Source organism: Aotus nancymaae, unplaced genomic scaffold (genome assembly GCF_030222135.1).
Source record: "Aotus nancymaae isolate 86718 unplaced genomic scaffold, 86718_ANA_hifiasm-v0.15.2.pri h1tg000014l, whole genome shotgun sequence".
Classification (NCBI taxonomy): Eukaryota; Metazoa; Chordata; class Mammalia; order Primates; family Aotidae; genus Aotus; species Aotus nancymaae.
In genome coordinates this window covers 81,471,761-81,491,932 of record NW_026988425.1, presented here as the reverse complement: position 1 = coordinate 81,491,932, position 20,172 = coordinate 81,471,761, and the positions used below count along the sequence as shown (strand labels likewise).

Genomic DNA, 20,172 nt, shown 5'->3' with positions numbered 1-20,172 from the left:
GGAGGAGGAGATGTTGACTATTTCCCAATGATTTCACTTCCTTGCCACTGTAAGACAAAATCAATCTCAGTTTCCTCTGTAACCTCAGGAGAAGTATCCTTAACTCCCCTTAATTATAGTACTAACTGAACCAAACCTTTGATGCCACTGAAGTTCTGATATCTCAGAGGACTCCAGGGGTGCAAAGGAGTCAAGTTCCTCCCAATCTGATGTTGTTCCTGATGCCACTTCTCAAAGTATAAAATTTGAAGGCGGAACATAACTTGAGACTCAGGCAAATTTGAATTACATTTCAGGTCTGTCACTTATTAACTACGTATACCTTCATCCTTCTCAGTTTCCACATTAAATAGTGTTCATGAATTCAGACATACCTGAACATACAGAAAAGGCTGGGAAGACAGATCCACTGAAGGTTAATTTACATTAGGGATGGAAAAGCCCCTTCGTGAATATGGCAGAGACTAGCTAAATATTCACCAATCACACTTTTTCTTCCTGAGCACTTAGGAAAACTACATTTCCCAGCATCCTTTGCAGTTAAGGCTGGGGTCCTCTCATGGAAGTAATGTTCACCACATCCAGTCATGGCCACAAAATGTGTCATGTGATCTTCCTCGCTCTTTGTTAGCCAGCCAGCTAAATACAGATGATACAGCAGAAAACTCTGCAGAGGCCCTAGAAAATAATTCTACCACAAGATGGAAGAATTGGGATTTCAGAATCATGGAATGGAAAGCTGCCAAAAGAAAAACCTTTAGTGAGTGAAGTCACTAAGATTTTTAGGTTGTTTTGTTATAGGACTTGGTACTAATTACCCTGATTAATACAATTTCTCAGAAGTCAGAGAATCTAAGTCTAGGGCAAAAATAATGGGTGGTCCAAACAGAAAACGTATGATTTGTTCTTCCACAACTGATGAACATTGCTCAGAGTATTTTCTGGACTGCTTTCTTCCCTTTCCCATCACTGCTCTCCCACAACCGGCTGGTACTAATGCTACAACTAGCAGAGGCCAACCTATCGTAAAGACCCTTCTCATTAAAGTCTCCACAGCACACTGACAATGCAAAGCAGTACTTCTTTGTGGTCTACATAACAGAAGAGAAGGTGGAGAATATTTCCCAACTTTAACAAGAAACGGTTGGAGAGCAGAACAGAGGAGCAGTAACATGTCAGAAGCAAAGAATGTCATGCTAGTTACCTAGGATGCAGTCAGCCCAGTCAGATGTGAGGAGACCAGAGTAAACTAAAATTTCTAGAGGGTTCAGCCTTCCCAGACACCCCCATAGTTAGTTGGGCAGAATAATGCTAAAAGAGCTCAGGTTATAGTACTCATTTTCTTCCCTTCCTCATTTTCCTTTTATGTTGAACTTCCCTCATTGAAAGCATCCTGACTTTTCAACTAATGCTTTTGAGTAGCACAATGATTTTGCACCTCCCTGTAAAGGAGAATATTGGAATTACATGTTAAGGGAGGGACATGCTGAGAGTTGCTGTCCATCCTCCAGTGAACTGTGTGATAATCCTGTTAACCTTCCTATTGGGAAGTCATTAAACAATTTTGAAAGCTGTTTCCTCTCACATCATAAGTGCATGCAAAATCTGATCTAGTCTTTTTAATAGAAGCTGTTTGGCTGCACAGACTTAAATAACAGCCCTTCACTTGTTTTATATGATCTCTTCTTATACTCCCCTCAGGTCAGTTACTGAGTGCCTTTGTAGCCTTTCTCTCAGTTTAGGTATCATCCTGTGATTTTTTCTTTGTTCTCGGTTTCAACATTTAATTCATTTTCTTTTAACAGTATAGCACCCCTTCTCTAGTTCCTTTTGATGCCTTGTTCATCACTTGTGCCAACCCATTTTTCATTCATGTCACCATGTCACCTTCCTATGCATTGGTCTGTTTGAATTTGTTGTAATTGGTGTTTTTGTCTTATTGCTTTCTAGCTATTTTCATGAAACTGCCTATTTCTGTCAAACCTAATTTATTTTTGCACTTCACTCAATCTTTTTTTGGTTACAAAGGCACTTTACTACCCAGTTGTTTTTCCATTCTTTCTCCTTTCCTTCCTTCTTTCCTCCCTCTCTTCTTCCTTTTTTCCTTTCCTTCCTTCTTTTCTTCCTTTTCTTTTTCTTAAATAAGTATGCTAACAGCTATGTGATGTCAGAACTCCTGCCTGAATACATTTACAACAAACAAGTTTTCCATTTTTATCTTCTGATCATTTAGTTCTTTCATTCAGCTTGAAAACTCGATTTCCTTTTGGCTCCCTAGAAACATTAATTTTTACCTCCAGGACAGAGAGAACTTACATTTTTAACCACACTTGAAAAATTGGGTAAAATTGAAATGTACTTCTGGTGGCTTAACTAACACAAAATGGATTCCTGATCTCTGGGGAAGACTACATAATAAGATCCTATCATTGAATTAGCAATTCAAGCATTAAGAAAGTCAGTTTTCAGGAGTGTCAGGTTTGGGACTTGACATTTTTAAGAAATGTCTTTGCAAAACAGGGGACTAGTTATCACTGGATGAAGGACACTGATTTAATCTCCAGGGGTGGCTGAACCCGATGTCTGGGGTTCTTCCAAACATTTAAAGTCATTTTCCAAATGTTTTTGATGCAGCACAACCCAAAAAGGATTTTGGCAAGTGTGTTTTCCCTTCATTTTAAAACCCATGCGTATTTCAAGGGAAATGCAATCCATATGTCTTTGATTCATTTACACTTAAATCATCTAAATGCCATTGTGTAAGAGCTATTTGATGTACAAGAAGCCTGTGAGCCTGTTCTATAAGCCTTTTTAAGCCTTATTTCTTTGAATCAGAAAGTCATGTTTTGCCGGCCCTAAACAGAACTTGAACTGGGAAAGGCTCAAGTTCACTTCTAAACTGAAAACCCGCAAAGTTTTGCGTGGCTTCTGTACTTAGCAATATGTTTCCTCTTGCCTAAAGCTCACAAACACCCAGCATTTCTCTTCTCTGTCTCACATGTAGTGAGAACAGGGTAAATCAATTTTTGAATCACATTTTACTTGTAAAATTCACATTTTGAACCTCAGTTATCTCCCAGGCACTGCCAGAAGTTAAAATAGCAACACTTGAAAATTAGGCTTTTGCTCTAAAAGGGCAAAACAGTCTATAAAGTACATAAATTACTGCTTCTGTACATTTATTTGTTTGACAGGTTTAAGATATAAGTGTGGCTTACATATGGATTTTCAGGATGCCAGATTGGATGCTCCACGAGCTACAGTCACAAATGTAACCTCCTTTTTTTAAGACTTATGTTTGGGAGAATAGAATTGGAACAATCTTGCTGTTCTGCACAAATCTAATTGCTGTGTCAAAACAGCAATGGAATATGATGAACATTTGCATTTTTCTCATTTACTGGCCTTTTCTTTGGCTTTAACCATACTTACGTTAGTGGTCAAGAAGAAAGTATCTTGGGCTATTTGCTCTCTTGCTCCCTGAGGCTTAAACAAATTTAATGAATTATGAACTAATACTTTTGAGAGGCAAAATGTGAACCTCAGTCAAGTGTTTGGATATACCCAAATGATTAACACTGATTGCTATGGACATAGATACATGTCTTGAGAATGGATAAATCTTTCTCAAGCAAAACCACTAATTATCTTCAAATGTGTGATTTCTTTGTTTTTATTTAGACACATCTTAGACATTGAATTTTAGTGAGAAGGAAGAAACAGTGATGGTGTGATTGTCTGCAGAGAAGCAGTATTTTTAATTTACATTCAAAACTTAGGGGGTGGAGACGAAGTTAAAAAGAAACAAAGAAATCCAGGTGAATTTAATTATTTTTTATGTACTCTCTCCAGTTTACATATATGATAGACTATCATATTTGTGTAATCAAAAAGACTATGAAATTTAAGTTTGGGAAAAAAAGGATTTAGGCACTAAATCTAGAAAACAGTTAATTATGCTAAGATAATTAGATTGCAGAAAAGTGTTGGCTTTTATTCTTTCTCATGGTTAGTTTTCATTAACTACCAAGTCTTCATGATTCTCTGCAGGCAGAAATTATTAGTATTCTATTCTTAGGAAGAATGGTGCACGAGTGATAAAGAATTAAACTTTCAAAAAGTGTGACAGAATCCTTTACATTGACCTATGCATATATTTTCTTTAAAAAATATTTTTTCTCCTATTAAAAATTGGATTTAACACAGTTTGAAATTTTAAATTCTGTAAATACATTCGTTTAGGAAAGTTCACAACCATATTTTCTCAATTTAATTTAAAATACAAAGCAAAGAGCTTGATTTATGATTTTGCTGCTGTTTTACCAAAGTGAACCAGAGGGTATTGATTAGGATCATGCAATAAGTTAATAACTCTGATTTTGGTTAAAATGATTCATGTTGTTATAGAATTTTATGCCAGAATTTATGAGATTTAACTTAAATCAGGTGGCCATTTAAAAACAAAGAAATGAAGCTGGGAAATACTTCCTGGCCCTGCACTGTTGCTCTCCATCTTGTTCCTTCTTGCCCTAGCTTAATTCGCCTCCACTTGGTAAACACAAAAGCTTTGTCTGCCCTCATCTGTCATCTCAGAATGACTTGGTGACTATCTTGAGAATACACATGATTTAAGGCCTGTTTGCCCCACCTATTGGGTCAGATTGTCTGGCTCTCCTCTAATGCAATAGAAGTTTCAAACTCAAAAGAAACACAGCCAGCACAGATTGGAAAATAACTGGAACCCTTACAGTATAAGAGGACATTAATCAGGCTGCAAGTCTCATGAGAGTGAATTCCAGCCCTGAGAATTCTAGCTCTTCCTTCCTATCTTAAATGCATCTGAAAATATCTTTATAATGCCCCCTTGACACACATATTTACCCAACACAAATGCACAATCACTCATACATTTGCATAAACACAATACAAACACACATATAGGTATACATACATGCAAACATACACACAAACTTCAACCTATATTCCTTAGAAAAACATGATTTTATAGATTCTATTTCTAAATGCAATTATGAGTTCCAAACATATTCAACTACAGATGTTGAAAGTTTGGAAGAGAAGGAAATCTTTTCAAAGAGAACGCTAATAATTAAACAAACATTTGTACAAAGGATCAAATTTGTTATTTGATCTAAATCCATATAAATTCACTTTTTCTACCTCTGCATTAGCACTTGATTTCCATGTATTATTTTTAAACTTTCATATGTGACTTGCTTTGAACAAATACAATTCAAAAGTTCTGTTTTACAAAAGAATACTCTATAGGATTCCCCAAATTATACAGTTTTCTCCAGTGCATATAAAGTTCTACATAGATTGTTCATAAAATATAATATATTGAAACAGACAAATTTACATGAAAAAAATTAGAAACATATGAATTTAGTTAAAGGCTATAGTGTGGATTGCAATATTTTCCCCCATGATTATCTTTCATTTCTCTAAAAAGAGTTAACATACCCTTGTTTCTTAGCATCATATTTTCCTTAGTTATATTAATTTGGTATTCATATTTTATTACATCTAGTAAAAAGGAAGCCTCTGTAGATTTCTACTCATGTTTTGCAACTAAAGGTCTCAGCTAGTTCTAGCATCAGGATAACCGGGCCCTAAAGTTTGGATGTTTCAGGTCAGTCAGTTACATTCATGCCATGCAACCCTATAATTAACTACCATCACTCAGGTAAACAGTTATGAAATAGGTAAAGCAGACAAGTTCTAAATGGCTAAACATAGTCTTCTTTGGGAAATATTTAAAGTACTTAGGTGTGTAAGAATTTGAACTTAGTGCATGCAGGTTTTGGGCTAGTGGGTCCTCACCAGCTGTAAATAAGGAAACAGTATGAGATGCGCAGAAGCCATCTTTGGCCGTTTATGTAACATCTACTCTGTTCTCTTGCCTCCTTCTTGATCCTCTCCTTTTTGAACTGATCTCAGGACATAAATGCTACATCCTTAATCCTCTTTACAGAACAATGTCCCCTCTGACTGCTTACTCCAATTCAAATTTGTCTTTTCTCCAAAGGCAGTACTTTCTTTGCAGTATTTTTATAGTAAAAATATTTCATTCTTTTACACCTCCGTACCGTGGGCATGATGAAATGCCCCCACTTTACCCCCTCCTCATTTTGATCTCCTGTTTAAGGAATTTCAAGTTTCTCCTAAGAGACTATTTTGTGCTTACACTATAATCCGCCCCCCACCCCAAAAAAATATACTTCTTCTACACCAAAGATTGGTTTACTTGTTCATCATCATCTGGCCTCCAGGTTATACCTCTCACATTCATCATGGAGGCCACCCAAATTACAGGCTTCTTCTGACTGAATGCCTATTATTATCCTGAACAATTTCAACGTCCATGTGAAAGAACTCTTCAACATCCTTTCACAGCTATCCCTTCGATTCTAGAGGGCTGACCTCCACTCTTCCCCCTTAGCCCTTTTCCATGTCTCTTCCTAGACTTTCTCAGGAACCAAAACTTCTCCCTACTTTGGAGAGCAGAAATTCTGCTCTCCTGCTCTTTGACCACACCTTACATTTCTGCCTCCCTCCTGGAACCACTTTCTTTATACATGCCATTCCATGTTGTAAAGCAAGCTTGTCCAACCCACAGGCTGCATGCAGCCCAGGATGGCTTGGAATGTGGCCCAACATAAATTCATTAACTTTCTTAAAACATAATGAGATGTTTTTAAAGTTTTTACTTTTAGTTCACCAACTATCATTTGTATTAGTGCATTTTATGTGTAACCCAAGACAATGAACTTCTTCCAGTGTGGCCCAGGGAAGCCAAAAGATTGGACACCCCCGTTGTAAAATCTTTAAAACCCCTCATGAGTTCACCCTATTTCTTAATTGCTTTATTTTCTTTCCTGCACAGGTTCACAAACACCTTTCAACACCTTTTCAACCACATTATTTTGTCAATATCTTTAACCCTAGATTAATCATACAAATTTTCCATTTCTGTACTCAGCTCTGAGTTTGACTGGCAATAGTAATACAAACTTGTAGACTGGGACAACTAAGTGTTCATACCCTCCAACTTCAGCTTGCCTCTCTCCATTGCTCATAAAGGTTTTACTTGTCCTTTGTCAGTTCCCACTCTCATTTCCCTCATAATTCAAAACATGTGCCATGCCACTCAAAACCCGTAACCAACTCCTATGCTTTGATTCTTCGCAGTGAATGTCAACCCATTCTTAAGAGAGAAAATCAAGGTTCCCAATTTAACTAATTCAACCTCAAAACCAGCTTTTTCTTCTGTAATTTCTTCATCCGTGATCTTTGGCCATCAATCGTGTGAGTCAGAAACAAAATAACATTCTCAATTTCTTATTCTCCCTTGCCTACTACAAGCAGGCTGTTACCGCATATTTTCTGTTTATTCCCCCAAATGTCTATTTTCTTCTTCTGAACCCCCTTCCATCATGTTACTTTGAAATCTAATTATCTCACCCTTGGAAATGTCATAATAATTCTCCTGCCTTCAAGTTTACTCTGCATACTTCATTAATAGTATAATTTCTAAAAAGTAAATCTGGTCGTGCAACTTCACTTCTTGAATTTCATTAGAGATTCCCCACAGCATGGCACACAAGCCATTCAGAATTGGGTTCCTGCACATCTCCCAACTTCTTTTCCCCTAACAGTTTTTACGATTTAAGATCCAGCAATGGAAATCTGCTCATAGATTCCTGTGCTCAACATATCATTGTCACCTTTGGATAAGGATAATTTTCTTCTTGCTTTTCTTGGCAAAGTCCCACTCATTTTTCAGACTTTTTCTCAATCATTTCCTCTGTTAAAACTTCCCTGAGCTCTTTCCTCAAAAATAATTAATTACTCCCTTGAAAACACTACTGAAGTGCTAGAGCAAAGTTGAGAAATCAAGGAAGGCTTCCCAGAGGATAGAACACCTAACCTGAGATTTAAAGCATGAGCAGGCATTGGCCAGGTGTATAATTGGGGAAATAGTAATTTCAAGTCAAGTTATTGCAGGGAGGTTGTATATGTTATTACTCCTTCTGGACTATAAGATTCCCTCAAGACAGGGTCTGTGCCTATTTCCATATTGTATCTTATCATAGTACCATATACAGAACAAGTGTCCAATAAATATTTGATAAAGAAGAAAGGAAGGAAGAATAGAAGGACAGGATTTCACTACTTTAAATTTATCTTGTCAGTTGTGTTTTCCTTTTATGGACATTCCTTAAAATATCTCACATAGGAAAGAGCCCTTAGACTATCTATTTTATTGCTACCAAAGGGCAATGGTCAAATAAACCATTTATTGGAAAAGAAGACTGAAAAGAGTTATAATAGCACTGCCAGCAATTTCAGAGCGAGAAGAGTGAGAATAAGGCAGATTCATAATTAATTTACTCTATATTTATACCATAGTAGCTAGGAGCTGCTAACTATATGTATATATACATAAGATATATAAATATACATATACCATACATGTAGATTACAATTATTATATATGTGTGTATACGTGTGTGTGCATATATATAGTATCCAACCTTATATATAATGGGGAATAAACATCTCCCCTCTAAATAGGTAATAGAAGAAGCCAGTCTTTCAAAAGAAATGAATCTCCAAGTAATCAGAGTACACTCTGATTCAATTTGTGGGATTTATGTATTCACACACAAAAATATGTAGTCAAGGCAAAAAAATATGTAGTCAAGGGTTTGTAGTCAAGGGTCAATAAAACCCTTGACTACATTTTTTTTTTGTATAAAATAATGCATCCTGACCTCTAGGAACTAAATGCATAACCACAGATAAGATAGTTTTTATCTTATCTCAAAAATAAAGGACTATGAGAAATTAGAGGAGAGGGAGAATATGTCGGTCTGGGATGATTAGGAAATAATTCATTGAAAATGTGATAGCTGTTCTGGGAATTAAGAGTAAGCAGGATCTGAAGAAGAATAGAAGAGAAAGAAGAGTATTTTTAAGTTTCATGAGCATTGGTCTACAGGAGAAAAATGATAAAAATACATATTGGCAACTGGTGGTCTTCAATGCTGTTTATCAATATCTGTTTTTCTTCTACTGTTCCACAAGATAGGTTTGCACTTTCTAGTTTCTCTAACAATCAGTTAGAGCTATGTGACTAATTCTGGCCAGGGAGTTGTAAATTGAAGTGATGTTTATCACTTCTGTTCCATAATGTTTAATTGCTAGTGCAAAACCCTCTAAAGTTATTTCCCACATGATAGAGAGCCGCAACATTCAACATGGTGGCTGTTCCCTTAGCCTGGGTCTTTGAGTGACTGCAGTGAACAGAGAACATTCTTGCTGACCTGAAATGACTACATCAATTGTGTAAGAAATAAACTTTTGTTATTTTGAGACACAGCTTTTGAAGCAGCTTGTTACCACTATTTAACCCAGGCATACAAGCAGATAACAGAAAGAGTAAGATGTCCAATTTGATAGGCATATAGGGCATATTAAATCGAGAAATAATAAGTTTGGAGGGGCAAACAAATCAATTTGTGGAGAAGCAGAATTTCAGTTTAAAGGGTTTGGACTTTATTTTATAAGAAATAGCTGTTAAAAGCTTTCAAACAGGGAAATATGATGAACAGAACTATGCTTTAGGAAAATTAATCAAGCAGGATAGAGGATGCCTGGGAAGTGGAAAGACACTTAGAAGCACAAAAACAAGTTATACTATTGTGAAAAGCCTAGAAGTCATGGGGTTTAAACTAGGGTAGTAGCAGTGGGAACCAATTTGGCAGGATGAATAGAACAGTAATTTGCAGGTCCTGGCAACTGATGAGACCCAAGGGACTTAATCATTCCAAGCTTTTGAGCCTGGATGATTGCTAAGATGGTGGCACTGCCACTTATTTAAATAGGAAGCAGAGAAACAGGAACAAATTTAGGAGGAAAAGTGCATATTTAGGTCAAGTATGACATCTAACTAGCAATATCCAACAGACAACTGGAAATAAATCAAATATGGATTGGAGAGTTATGTGCAATATGAAGTCATGACATGAATGAGACTGTCAAGAGAGAAAGAAGAAAATTAAGGATATACCTTTGGGAAACACCTACATTTAAACAACAAAAAGGAGAACAACAAAGATATCAAGAAAGATGTACTTTCACAAAATCGAAAATCAAGAGGAGGAAATTTCAAGAAAATGAGGGTAATTAACCGCACCAAATGTAAGTATGGATTGAAAATAATGAATATTTTTAAAAATCTAGTATATTTTAATGGAGCAGTTTCAAGTGATAACTGCAGGAAGGAGCCAACATTCAAAAGATTGGAAAGTGAGTAGTGCAAAAAAAATTGAGGTTGTGGTTTCTTTATATGGTGGAAAATTACTTAGCAGTTAAAATACATGTACTAAAATATTACATAAGAAAACATGTCTATTTCAAAAGTACATTGAGTAAAAAAAGAAAATTGCAAAATTATATATACAATATGATTCAGTTTATTAAACATACAGATAATATAGGCATATATTATTTATAAATACATAGATGTTATATGTATATTACATACAACATAAACACAAACATGTGCATGGAGATGATAACTATGAACATAAACATAACGGTTACATTTGAAGTTATCGGGAAGATTTCACGGTATCAATACTATATATATATATATATTTTAAAGAAGAAAAACAAGAAAGAAAGGAATAGAAAAACAAAATGTAACCTCTCCCTTAAAGGTGTTAAATGGTTAAAGGAAAGAAAGAAATAAGTAGTAGCTTGATAGATAAAAAGATAAGAAATACAACAAATGTTCACTAGATTTCCATATTAGAGTATTTTTGGCTTTTAAATGTTCAATATAAATTTACAGACAGTGAAATAACTGCAATGAAGCAATCATGTGTTTAATTTATATCCAGTTCTGAAGAAAGAAACCTCTTTCTATTAGTAAACATTTTACGATATGGTATGTCACAGACAGATTTCTGACTTTGGAGCTATGCAAGTGAAATCTGTGACTTTCAGGAAATTATGATCACAGCTTCAGCTTCTTATCTGCAGAGGGGAATATAATAATTTCCACCTCAAATTTTTTTTATAAGGACCAGGAATGACATAAGTTTCTAAGTGTGGTGTTCATCACATAGAAAGCACTCAATAAATGGTAGCTCTTATTTTCACTTGCCTCACAAGTGATGAAGAAGTAAAAGACCATGATGCTGTCCTTCCTGAATGCTAGACGGTGATCTAGAGAGGAAGTGCAATACTGTAGTCAAATGCATGGAATTGAATCATGGCTAAGTCTCAAATCAACAAATTACCTAGGGCATCTTAAGAAAACTCACTTAGCCTTGTTGTACCTCCATTTATTCATCTGTAAAGTGCAGATGATGAAGAGGATGGTAATGATGGTAATTATGTTAATAATGGATATGACTGTGATGACAGGATACTCCTCAGGATTGTTGTGAAAATTGAGTTCATAAACATAAACAACTATTAACAGGGTTAGCACATATTAAGGAATATATAAGTATATTAACTATTGTGATTAGTATCCTTTTATTATTTTTTATTGTAGAGTTTTAAAAATGCTTTTCCCTTGATGAGCAGAGCAGTAAATAATTTGAATAGACACTGCTGGGTTCAGCATTTCTTATGACCAGCCACAGATTTACACTTGACTCCCTACACCTAAAGACAGACTGTTATCATGCCATTGTTCAAATTATGCTTGTGTAAGTAGAGAAATACCCCATAGTCATCTCCATTAGCACAATAATCAAATAAAATTTATATTATTTCATTTATTGGGCAATGGGCTTAAACTATTGCGCATTTACTATATGTGCCAAACACTGTTCAAGGCCTTTGGGACAAGGCAATGTACAAAACTGACAATGTCCTTACTCTCGTGAAGCTTGCATTTTGGATGCACTGTTAAATCAGCAACGAATATTCTAAATTATGGTTTAAATAAACATTAGAAAATGTGTTCCCAATATGACTTAGATATAAAACAAATAAAATCAATCTCCATTGTTTTGAAACTAAGTACGTTTTCTTGAGCTACGTTGCCTGTAAGCTCTTTCTGATTCTGAGATGTAATGATCCCACTAAGCCCACTCTTAGAGGGCTGTGATATGGTCACCCACTGATTATATGCTATCTAATATTTTTCAGTATTTCCTGGGTGCTTGGCATTTTGTTAACTGTTTCACATATATTTGTGTAATTATCATAATAACCCTACTAGCTAAGTTCTATTATGATTCCAGTTTTATGAGTGAGAAAACAGAGGCTAAGGCGCTAAGGTCATCTATGAGTAGCAGAGGCTAGATATAAACAAGGAGGTGTTTGCAACCACCATGCCCCCTCAGCAGTATTTAAAGAATGGCCACCAAACTCCCTGTGCTTCCATAGCCATAATGCCACCCACTACCATCTATGAATTTCATGGCTTTCTTGGATTAAGTTAAGCTTTCAGTGTTCCATGGCTCTTAGTTAAAGCATTCTCCTGGCCCCTGCCTGATCCTCAGATGAATTTAGGAGGAACCTCTAGACTGGTATATTATTAGACTCATGTTCTTAATACACACCAGAACTATTGGTCCCCTGTTCCTGTCCCCACAGTTACCACCACATTATTGCCATTCTCACCACTACAAACATCCTAAAAGATGAGTCCCAAAAAGAAAGCTATTGTTATAATTGATACTCACCTTTCCCTGAGAGACAGCCTAGGCCAATGTCATCATCATCATGGCTTTCTCACTATTTGCCTCAGTCATCAATAAAAACTCATTATTATTGATGAGTCATTATTAATCAACACCCAAGCTTTCTTTTCCACGTAACCGATTCTAATCTAATACTCCGCTCCATCACAACTCCAAACTCATTTAATATTTCCTCAAAAAGTCATGGCCTGCCATCAGTGGAGCCTCCTATAGGGCATTCTGACCATGAATTTCTGAATGTTTCATTTATCATCTCATTCTAACAGAAAGCCGCTTTTCCATGAGGGTTCTTGTTCCCCTGTACCTCTCTCGTAATGACTGTTCTCCATCCCATATGTCACAAAACACAGAGCCTGAAAGTGAAGGAGGTCTTCTCTTTGCTCTCATTACTGCTTGCATGACATTTCTACTCTCTCTCAAAAACCCTAAGGCTTTTCAGCTTAGGCTATCAGACAATAACATCTCCTTGTAGTTATGTACTAAAGATTTGCACTATCCTCCTATTTCGTTAATTCATTTATGGAAAAGCATGATTGGTATAAGTTCAAAAGAGAAATGGAAGAGATTCATTGAAAAGAGTGAATACAGACAACTGTTTAGGGGAATTTTGCTGTAAGGAGAGTAAAGAAATGAGGAGGTACTTAGAAAAAACTGTAAAAACAAAGGATTTTCTTCATTATTGCATTGTTTTGATTTTATGATAGAAAATCTAACAGCATGTTTGTAGGCTGGTAAGAATTATTCTGTACACAAAAGGTAAGACAGAGGGGAAATTTTTCTAGAGACATATTCTTGAGTAGATAGAAGAGGAGGTATCTAGTACCTGAGTGGTAGAACTGACCTTAGCATCTTGTGCATTGTGTTTCTCTACTCTTATGATCGATTTTAGTTTTTTTAACATCCATATAAATGATCTACTTAAAACCCTGGCCTTCATGTTATTTAAACAATTATCTTGTCTTCCCCTATTTTAGCCCACCACATCTCTATCTTACACATTGTAATAAAATCATAACTGCATGACTGTCAAAGTCTTAATTTCAAGTATCCCCATTTCAAAACTTCTTTGACCTCATTGAGACTCATAGTCCCTATAAATTTGTTTCTATCTATTAAGCCCTCCTGAATTTACTTCCTTCCTAACTCAGATTAGATTCAACCACTTCATTGGGTCCCATCATTATAATTATTCTTTTGCCTACATAGCTCTTCCTCTTTCTGATGTACTCTCTTAGCAAAGCTCCAACCCTGGTTAAATCCATTATACAAATGAAGTTTGTGCAAAAACATTACAAACAAAAAAACTACAGTGAATGATTTCACATAAGTATATGACCACAGATATTAAGTAGACCCTCAGCAAGCAGGAAATTGTGATTGTATTTCTCTAGTTAATTCACTTTTCCATTCTTTTAGATTATTTCACTTTACTTCAACACTTTTTCTATCTACTCACTCCTAGCTTATGATTCCATCTCTAATGGGCCAGTAGACTTTTATAGAAGAATCTGTCAACTTTTCCAAAAGTATTCTCATATATTTTTGACTAACTTCCTGATAAAATGAATGAAATGTTCCTACTTTTGGTTAAGTCCAACCTCTCCATATTGTGCCTTCATGTCCCCACTTACTTTTCCCTATCCTACAGTATCTATGTAACCCTCTCTGCTGGACCATTTTCATCAGCATACAATCATGCTGTAATCTGTGTGTGTGTGTGTGTGTGTGTGTGTGTGTGTGTGTGTGTGTGTGATATTTATTAAATAAATTCAAATTTGTATTAAAGACCAACGGAACCTCTTTTGTTAAGATTACCATAACCTCCACACCGCCAAGCTATAATCAATGAATGATTATCCTTCATTACTTCTTTTTAGAACTCAACAGAGGTAATCACATCTCACTTCTTAGACCACTTTTCTTCTTGATTTTCTTGACATTACTGTACTGTTGACAGTCTAATCTCTTTCTGGCTTATACTTTTTCAGTTTCCAAATGTTGAGATATCACCCCTTTATTTTTCTAGTTCTAATAACTCCTTAGTTTTTCTCATCCAACTCCAGGACTCTCAAATTTATATCTCCAGTCTAAACCTCTTTTCTGAAGTCCAGATTTTTTCAGCAACTGCCTCCTTAGTATTGCTATTGAATACTTCTTAGGTTTTTAAATTGTAACATAACTAAAATAGAACTCTTATGCCATCTTCTTACTTGTTCTTACCATTGTCTCAGCTCAGTAAATAGCATCATTATTTTTCCAGGTGCATGCAATAGAAATCTACATTATCCTTGAATCTTGTTTTTCTCCCTTTCTTTATCCAGTTCTATCTTTGAAATATAACCTGAACCTAATCATATCTTAACCATTTCCACTGCTACCACTCTATTCCAAGTCACCTGTATCTGCCTTCTAACTTACTATACTGACTTTTAACTTACCTCATGGTTCCCACTCTTTGTTCCACACAGTAGCCAGTGGGAAAGTTTTAAGTCTCTATCATACCACATATTATTATTAACCTATCTAAAATCTTCCCTATCTAAATTCTGGCTTTTCAAACTTTTTAGAATGAAATTAAAATTCCCAATCCTTGTTTTCATAGTTTAGCTTTTATCTATACTTCTAATCTCATTTCTTCATATGTTCCTTCTTACACACTACAGTTTATCTACAATGTCCTTCTTCCACTTTCTGGAATACATCAAGGCTTATTCCTACCTGAATATCTTCACACTTGCTATTCTTTTTGTCTGGAACAAGTCATTGATCTTATCATAACTTGCTCCTATATTTTATTCATGTCCGTGTTCAAAGATCGTGAACTTAGAAAGGCTTTCCATGGCCAACCCATCTTTGATATTCATCCTTTCATGTGTAATTCTTTTATACTAATTTATTTTTCTTAATGTGTAGCTACTACAAATTACATTAAATAACTTGTTAATCTATTGAGTTTTTTTGTCTTTGTCACTGCTATGTCAGCTCTGTCAAAGCAAGAATTCATTGCCTAAAACAATTTCTAACACTTGGTAGTCTTTAGATAGTTTGCTAAATTCGTGAGTAAATGAATGACTTCAATTGTTAAAATAACGCTTTTTTTTAATCTGTCTATTTCAGAATCTAGGTTTTATTCCCTGTTTTGGCTTAAGTTTTATCTGATTTTTTTTCATTTTATATTGCAGATGTGAACATAGTTGAAAAATGTTCTGTATATAATTCCAATGATGTGTGCTTTAGAAATGTAGAAGTTATAAATTAATATGGAAGATCAAAGGTAGCTAGTACATATATCTCACCATCTAGCTAGACATTTTCACTTTAACATAGTCCTTGCAAAGCACAAAATTAGACCAGCTATTAAATCTTACAGAATACTATTTAGAATTTCTGCTAAGGGTTAAATGTAATGTCACTGAGTTTAGCAAAAGAATGGAAACTTGAAGAGTCTTGAATGTCACACAATCAATAAGATTTTTTAGAATACCTATTATATGGTAAGAACTTGTGCTGGATATTCTGTGTTAGTTGTGGAATATAGGAGAGAAGAAATAAAGTCCTTCACAAGTATAGATTATAACTCAGTTTCTGCCACACAACATGCACATGAGCAATTCTTAGGAATATTTCCAAACCACATACAAATTAGAACACATTCATGAAGAACTAGCAAGTATGTTAAGAGACGGGAGGGATAAAATGAACAAATAATTTTAAAATAAGGGCCAGTTTAATCATAAAAATGAAAAGGTTGATTTGTCAAGTTGTCAAATGAACACAGTGAAGAAAATGGAGGCAGCAAGGAAAGGTGTGATTTTTCCAGAAGAGAATTGTAATGTTACATGGAACAAATAATATGATTATCTAATTTAATAATTAAGGAATTGGGCTAATTAGATGGGGAAATAGAATACTTAATAAAGCCTCGATACAGGAAAAAAGTTCAAACTTATGCTAATTTTCACTCAATTTTCAAAATCAGCAAGAATATTCCAAGGTTAGATGTAACAGATCAAATGTGATTATCTACCAAAGGAGTCAATGGGTACAAGGAATCCCAGTGAACAGCAGTCTAGTTCCCATAATGGCAAAGTTAAGTAACATATTATCCCGCTGATGACAACTTAAAAAGCCAATCCTTTTTCTTTTAATTCTGTGCTCAGATTTCAGGGATGATTTACCTCTAACTATAGCTGCTGTTTCTGGAGAGGGTCACTGAGAGACTGAGGGATACTTTTTCCCTCATAAAGACGTATGAAGTGCATTCATCCTAAGTTCAATGATCTTTTTACATGTATACACCTATGTCACCACTACTCAGATTAAGACAAAATATTTTCTCACCCTGTACATTTTCTCTCCTACTCCTTTTCCTCCATGTAACCATTATTGTGTCTTCTTTTATAATCAATTGGTTTTGCTTATTCTTAAGTTTCATACAAATGAAGCCTTTGCAAGGGAATCAAGTTAAAATGAAATCCTGAAGCCAGTTCCTAAGTCAATATGACTGGTTTCCTCACAGAAAGATGAAATTTGGACATAGAGACAGACACACACAAAGGGAAGATTATATGAGGAGCCTCAGGGAGAAGATAGCCACCTGACTGGTGTGATGCATCCTCAAGCCAAGAAAATTCAACAATTGCCAACAAACACCAGGAGCTGCAGGAGGTAAGGAAGGACTCCTCTGTATGATGATCAGAGACAGCATGGTCTGATGACACCTTGATTTTGTACTGATAGCCTACAAAAATGTGAGGCAATACATTTCTGTTGTTTTGAGTCACTTTGTTTTTGGCACTTCGTTATGCCCCCCCAGGAAACTGATATAATATATAGCAAAAAATGATTTGAAGGCATTGGAAAACATCCAAAGCAGGTGCAAATTTAGGATTTGCTATTCTTAAAAAAAGATAGGCACAGCAGGTAAATTACACATATATCTGACTTTTCCTCTGATAGCACTTTTCAGTTTGATGCCACCATACAAGTTTTAAAGCTCAAACAGAAGGGGGAATTCTTGGTAAATTGATGAAACAAATAAGAGCTGGAATTTAGGATTGAAGGAGTGGTTATAAATTGAGAAGAAATCCAAAGAAAAGGTAGCTGCATAAGAAGGAGCCCAAAATATGCACATACATTCCCATTGAGCATTAACTGACTTCAAAACTGCACGTGCACTCCCGAAGAAAGCAACATCCAGAAAGCCGAAGAGCTTAGCAAATATTTCAATATCTCCTAATTCTGGGAGATAAAGTTTGCAATTCAAGTCCAATCAACTTAGAAGAGCTTAGTAAACAACGTAGATTTTCATTGACACCCCAGAAAAGCCATCCTCTAATACTGGAGGCTACATTAAATTAGACATACACATACAAAATCAACCTTCTACAGATCAAGGTAATCACTGCTACTTAATCTGTCTCTCTACCTCCTAAAAATCTTGTTATATAAGAACATGGTTTCTAGGGCCTCTGAAGTTTATCATTCACAATGTCTAACATCCAATAAAAAATTATGACACATGCTTTAAAACTATAATCAAGTGGCCAGGCGCAGTGGCTCATGCTTGTAATCCTAGCACTTTGGGAGGCCAAGGTGGGTGGATCACTTGAGGTCAGGAGTTCAAGACCAGCCTGGCCAATATGGTGAAACCCCCTCTCTACTAAAAATACAAAAAAAAAAAAAAAATACCCGAAAAAACTATAATCAAGTGATTGGAAATCATTGAAACAACAAAGAGAAAAACAAACTGATATAGATGGTTCACAAACTTGTCTGTAAAAAATACTTTAATACACCACTCATAAATTTGTTAAAGAACACATAGGAAAAATAATAATAATTGTAATGGAAGAAAAGATGGAGAATTTCAATAGAGAATTGAGATCTATAAAAAAATTGAGATTTATTTTTAAAAAGAATGAAATCATGTCATTTGCAGTAACATGGATGGACCGAGAAGCCATTATTTTAAGTGAAATAACTCAGGAACAGAAAGTTAGATACTGCAAATTCTCACTTATAAGTGAGAACTAAATCATGTGTATACATGGACACAGAATGTAAAGTAATAGACACTGAAAACTCCAAAGGGTGGAAGGGCAGAAGGATGGCGAGGGATGAGAAACTACATGATGGGTACGATGTACACTACTTCGGCGATGATTACACTAAAAGTCTAGATTTCACCATTAGGCAATATATCTGTATAACAAAAATTCACTTGTATGCCCTACATTTATAAAAATAAATAAATAATGCAATTGACATTCTATAACTGAAAAAATACATTGTTTGAAATTAACAACTCATTTGATTAATAGAACAGTAGGTTGGGCTCAGCATAAAGCAGAAATAGAGAAGTCAAAACATGGTCCACAGAAAATATCCAGATCTAAAACACATAGAGAGCAAAAAAGAATAACAATAACAACAACAAAAACAACAGGACATAATCAAATACTCTAACGTATACATCACTGGAGTCACAAGAATAAGGAGAAGATTATGGAGCACAAAAATGTCCAGGAATTTCCCCAAACTGATTAAAGAACAATTTCGAAAGCATGCTGAATCCCAAACAGGGGTGACTAGAAAACAAAGAACTCTGCTAGCTATGTTGATGTAGTCATTCAAAACCATACCTTGAGTGCTTACTGTGAACCAGGAACCAAGGATACATCACTGAAAAGATATTGTCTCTATTTTCACAGAGCTTGAAGTCTAACAGAAAAGACAAATATTAATGACTTATTTACAATAAACAATGTTTTTACAAAGAAAGATCAGAATCTCGTAAAATAGGTGTATGTGACTAGCATATGATTCATTACTCTGTATCCATCACTGCGAATGTGATTATGGCTTTGGATTGTGAAGCATTTTATAAAATATTTTTTTAAATTTGTATACTTTTCTAAAAGAATTAAGGTATAACGAGGCCAAGGCAGGAGAATTGCCTGAACCCAGGAGGCGGAGGTTGCGGTGAGCCAGATCGCGCCATTGCACTCCAGCCTGGGTAACACGAGTGAAACTCTGTCTCAAAAAAAAAAAAGAATTAAGGTATAACATAGGAAAGCAGGAGAGGAATTAGGGCAATCAGTGAGAATATGGCCGTAGCTAATAATCAAGGCGAAAGATGAAGGTGAAACAGATTGAAGTATGTTCATAAATACATAAGTAACTGGATAGAAATGAGAAGTGTAGAGTGTAAAATGACCATATTTAGTTATTTATTAGTTGTGTGAAGTGAAGAATAGGAAATCAAAGATAACTTCAGATTGAGATGAGAGATTGAGGACTATTACAGAACTTTAAACATGAATTATACAAATACAAAGAAAGGTGAATTTGATAGGCACTAAGAGGAACTTAAAAGTAATCTATTTAGATAAATAAATATGGACAGTTAAACAGTTGTTAA

At 35.3% G+C, this 20,172-nt stretch overlaps 1 long non-coding RNA gene across 2 annotated transcripts in view; it reads right to left on the bottom strand.

The window, feature by feature from the left end:
* Positions 1-20,172, bottom strand: part of LOC105734655 (uncharacterized) — a 595,258-nt gene that overhangs the window by 228,030 nt on the left and 347,056 nt on the right. The window lies entirely within an intron of this gene.